The 5,230-nt window shown below is 41.7% G+C and overlaps 1 protein-coding gene across 2 annotated transcripts in view; it reads left to right on the top strand.

The window, feature by feature from the left end:
• Window positions 1–1,698: 1,698 nt before the first annotated feature.
• pvalb6 (parvalbumin 6) overlaps window positions 1,699–5,230 on the top strand; it is a 59,402-nt gene continuing 55,870 nt past the window's right edge. For both annotated transcript variants that reach the window (XM_017416770.3, XM_025006046.2), the window contains exon 1: window positions 1,699–1,972. The gene's annotated coding sequence lies outside the window, so the exon portion shown is untranslated. The remainder of the gene's footprint in view (window positions 1,973–5,230) is intronic.

The following is a 5,230-nucleotide window of genomic DNA, read 5'->3' as shown; positions in this document are numbered from 1 at the left end:
GTCCTGTGTCACGAGAAGACTTTTGTCCTCTGGATTCTGTCTCAAACATTTTGGAAAGACCTCCTCTCTTCTTCTTATGTTTCCTGCATGTGTTTTTTTATTATTTTTTTGTCTCCCAGACTTCCGTCCGCTACATCTTGGCTAAATTATTGCTTCAAAGTTAATTGCAGTATCTGCACTGCAACACACCAACCAAGATTGGATTACAGTGTGATTTAATGTATGGAAGGACATTTTCTGCGCTCTGGAATTGATTGTCTCGAGTGACTGCTGGCATGTGATGGCTTTACATGAGTTGTAACAGTGGCCTGTTAAAGGTTGCATTTGTAATAAAGAAGTGTTCCATTTTTTTCCGTCTCTGGATTACTTTGATTCCTGCCCTTTGCTTTGTTGCCTTTTCTCTGCAGCTCATGTCTTTGGTGCTCCTCTCTTCTTGTATTCTTAGAGATAATAATGACCTTTAGAAGTGGGGTTCTTTGGAACAGCTATGAGCAATTATTATCCTACCTGTCGTAGATAGCTCTCTGAATCACCCCGATTTGGAGAAACAGTTTAATTGTGACCGGCTAACAGCTAGTCTGAGTGAGACCAAGGCCAAAATTAGTCGCTGCCTCACGATCAACTTCCTGGTTGCCTCCAGGACTGCACTATTCTTGCCAAAATGAGAATCAGGATATTTGTTAGTTTTGAATTAAGATCTCAATTCTGTCAAACAATTTGCTTTTTAAAACAAATAGAAATAGACAACACAAAAATACAACAAGTTGCACTTAAATGACAAAAACTGTTGTCTTGATTGCCCATTCAAAAATTAAACAACAATGAAAAACACTCATCTAGACCTCTTAAAATGTATTATTAAAGGTATTACCCGGTAAACGACTTGACTCGGCCTTATTATTATGTTCCTCCAGAGCTGAAAACTGGTGTTTTCTGTTATTTAGTCTCTGTTGAATATTGTTTGTTGTATTCCTTCAGGTAGACTGAATGATCTCCATTCATGACATTACTCTGTGATATCTGTCGCCACAGAAATCCTCTACACTGTTATTACTGCAGGGATGCCCCAGTCTGATCGCAGGTAAAAGATCGAAGTACCGATCAAGGCATTTCTCACTAATCCATACTGGAGTAGCTGCCTCACTCTGCTCCTAATCTTTGTTGTTGACATACTGTCCACGCTTTTACATCAGCCTTACTGCAGTACTGCTGCTGTATGGAGGTCATAACACAGCAGCCACTGTGATATGATGTCCCAACATATCTGCAGTATGGAAGTAGTTTGAAATACAAAAGGAGAGCTATTCAGCACGAGCTGCCGGACAGCAGCAGACTCGAAACGGAAACTGGCTACTGGACAGAGCGATCAGCTTGGTATCATTTAGCCTGTTTGGTGCCAGCTTGGCGGTCAGTTAGCAAATCCTTTACAGCAAATACAAAACACACAATTGGCACTCAGGCGCCTTTAGTTTCCAAGCCTGGAACTACGACTCTAACTTCTGATCTGCCTTTTTGTTCACTTCAGTAATGCTGCTGTGGATTTTCATTCATAAGCATCTCATCCTTTCATCCTTCTCGCTCGTCTTACTTTCCCTCCGTCCCTTCCAAGCCCTCCTCCTCCCAAACATCACATCCTATCCCAATCCAGTGCTCCCTCCCCCTCTCTTTTATCTCCCCCTACCTCTCACTTTCTCCCCTTCATCTCACCTCCAGCTAGCCGGAGTGCCCTCCTCCTCCTTCTTCTCCTCCACCTCCCTCTCTTCCTCTTCTTCCTCTCGGATCGTTCAGCCTGCCTGCTCTAGTCCACTTTTCTCCCTCTCTCTGCTGTCCCTTATCTCTCTTTCCCACCCTTTCCATCTCTTTCTCTCTGTCCTTCACTTCTCTTCAGCTGCCAGAAGCTCTCGAGCGCGCCGCTCTTCCTCCAACCACTGACGATTCAGAGGAGCTCCGGACAGAGACCCACAACTAGCAGGTAAGAGTGTCTGTGAGTTCATGTGAGAGTATCCGCGTCGGTCTTTCACCCTACCTGCATTGGCACCTGATTGAGGACAGGTGTGACGGTGAGAGGAGAGAAAGGGATGACTGTCTGCAGCAGATGGGGAAAGTGATCTGACGGGATGTTGGAGAAAATGTTAAAAAAAAAAAGAAGAAGAAGCAATGAGCAGCGGCTGAGGATGCTGATGATGTGTCAGAGAAGAGCACAGAATATAGGCTGATTGAATGCAGCAGCTGTAAAAAAAAAGAACTGCAGTAAAAGAAAAGGGACAATCTGAGATAGTTCAGAGAAGATGGAAAAAGAGGAAGAAAATTAAAATGGTTTGAGGAGCAGGGAGCAGAAACATTTTAAAGATAAAATTGTAAAAAAAAAAAGAGAGAATTGTTTGCTGATATTTGCCTGCTGGAGCATCTGCTTGTCCACAAATGCACCGGCGCCTGCCTCCTCCTCCTCCTCCTCCCCCCGCTTGCCCGTAAGGATCCCATTCACAAACAGGAGTAGAGAACAGGCTGTGGTGATTGGTTCCCCGACTGCTGTGTCTGCTTCACTGAGTGTCTGTGTCAGGAAAGGCAGAGCAGAGTGGGAGAAAACTCATTACGTTCCTGCGATCTTGAGTGAAAGGCTTGAATGAAACTGCAGCTCCTTGTGCATGGACATTATCTGCTGAACGACAGTCCATGGCTCACGGTGCTGCAGGGACGGTGAGAGATGAACACGAGTCCACGGCGCACGGGGACGGACAGATGTGGACACAGACGAGGGTTGGCATCAGGGTTTGACGGGCGGATTCCAACTCTTTCCCTCTTCTTGCATCACTCACAAACTCACTCCTGATTGTTGCCGCTCAGCTTCTGTCACCGCATGCCTCAGTCTCTCTGCCACCAGCAGCTCCCGCAGATTAACAGCTGTCCAAACAGCGTCCGCTCAGTGCTGGCCAGTTGCAAAGTGACATTTGTTTCAAAGGTGGGGAGGCAGGGTTGAGCTCCTGAGCTCCGTCTACACTGCTCAGAATACGGTTTGAAATGCAAATTTTCTGCTGCGATTGCACTTGTTGTCCCCATGCAAACTGGAGGTTTTAGTGAGAAAACTGAGATTTTCAAATTTGCTTTCCAAAGAGGAGATTTTAAAAAACTTTGCTCATGGTGTCTCCGTGTGGACGGGAGATACAAAGCCTTTCAGAAACGATAACATGGCGACTTGTTTCACACATGCCCACCTTTATTTTGTGCCACAGAAACCAAAAGCAACAATGGAGCTTATTTTATTATTTTTAAATAATTTTACGCCTGTCTCACTTAATCTAATTGACCATACAAGCTCAAAGCTAACCATAAAATACATCAGTGAAGGTTTTCTGTGGCACACAGTCACAAACAGATAGGAAGATGTGCTGCGGTCCGAATGCTTTGAAAAGCAACTTTGAAAATCTGCATTCTCCCTTTCTTTTTACAATAATCCAGTTTCACTGAACTCATCCGGTAAAGTTTGTTATTAGTTGGTGTTAATATATAAAACGTTTGTTTTTCTGCTTATTTTTCAAATGAATAAAAGTTTATTGTTCAGCTATGAATTGCAATGTTTTCGTTAAATGCTTTATCCTGATCCTGTTGCAGCTAAATTTTTATGAAATGTCAAAAAAGCAAAACAAACAAATAAACAAACAAACAAAAAAAAACCAAATGAACAACAACATTAACAACAAAACCCATGCTTGAATTGCTAAGAATATTGATGTTGTTGATGTCCTTGCCACCTAGTGGCATGATATCAGTATTTTAGTGTTTTTGCGAGAATGTTTTGATATATATGAGTTCAAAAATATTAGTAGTCATGTAGACTCAGTCTTAGACCTGAAGTGAAGGTAAGTGATGTAGAACCAACAGAGATGAGGGACTACTAGAACTGAACATGCCTGAAAGTAATGAGGGAAGGAAAAAAAGAATAAAAAATGACAAACTAGAATTATATGGCTGGGGTCTCTTAAAGCATGTTGAAAGCTGGAAATGGAAGAAATGAGTAGTGTGGATGGAAAAAAAAAATGGAGAAAATGTGGATCATAAAACTAAAAATGTCAAACTTACACAGGCCCAGAGTAAAGCAAAGAGAACCATCAAAAGTCTTTATATCTCAAGACATCTAAAATCTTGCAATATTTTGCTCTGAGAGTAAAAAAAATCTACATTTCATTTTGACACTGAGGGAATAGGGATTATTTCAAACCATGCAAGCGGTCCAAAAATAAACCTTATAAGTTCTGCATCCTGAAAATTGTTCTTTACAGCAGCCACATTCAAAAAAACAAACAAACCAACCTTGACATAAAGACGTAGTTGTTTCATTTCTGTAGATTGTATAGAGTATTGGATGAGAGGAGGCAAATGTGGCAAAGAATGGGAGCCTTAGATTAACTGCATGGTAAATTTTTGATAAAGAGATGCCACTGAGTTCCTTATCAATGGATCACATCGATGCTTTAATCACTCAAAACGTCTCTTTATCCGAATGCTCACCCAGGAAATACTTAAGGATTTACCGCGGCTGTCCAATTTTCTCCTGCCGGTTAGGCTCTTTCTCCCTAAACACACATCGCACATCTTCATGAAATACATCAGCACTTACCTATTACATATAAAAGTCAAGCTTGATACATGGTAAAATGTCTCCTACCGATTTCTCGTGAATTCGCCGATTTAACGAGGATGGAGCTCTGTGAAGTGTGAAATAAAGTTCCCGAGGGAGCAGACCTGGCTGTTTAGCTGTGGGCTTTGAGTCAGGCAGGGAGGAAGATTATGTTTCTTTGTGTGAGATGGGACAAGAAGGACAAAGACCTTTGTCTCACCTGACATTAAAGTGATTGTTCACATCTTTTGAAGCAGGGTTCTGTGGAAAGGTTATGAACAAATAATATACTACCTGTTGTAGCGAGGCCTTTGAACAACCTCTTTGGATAAAAAGAGTTTCATTCTGGGGGGACTGTAAAAGTTTATAAAACCGCTATGAAAGCTTTAAGACTGGAGTTGTTTTAGGTTGTTTTTATCTGGGATTAATATGTCTATATTTACATTTTTAATGGCCGTAATCCACTTTTCTCTGTGTTTAAACTGATAAATACAGCCGTGTGCAAAGGTTTTGAGGCAGCTCGAATTTCTTCATACTTTGATTCTATGGAGAGAAAATGGTTCCAAATTACCTGTGCGTGTGTAAAAGGATTTGTGCGTGTGTAAAAATATTTGT

The sequence above is a fragment of the Kryptolebias marmoratus genome, linkage group LG12 (assembly GCF_001649575.2).
Source record: "Kryptolebias marmoratus isolate JLee-2015 linkage group LG12, ASM164957v2, whole genome shotgun sequence".
Lineage (NCBI taxonomy): Eukaryota > Metazoa > Chordata > Actinopteri > Cyprinodontiformes > Rivulidae > Kryptolebias > Kryptolebias marmoratus.
The sequence above is the reverse complement of the archived record's forward strand: the minus strand, read 5'-3'. Positions and strand labels throughout refer to the sequence as shown.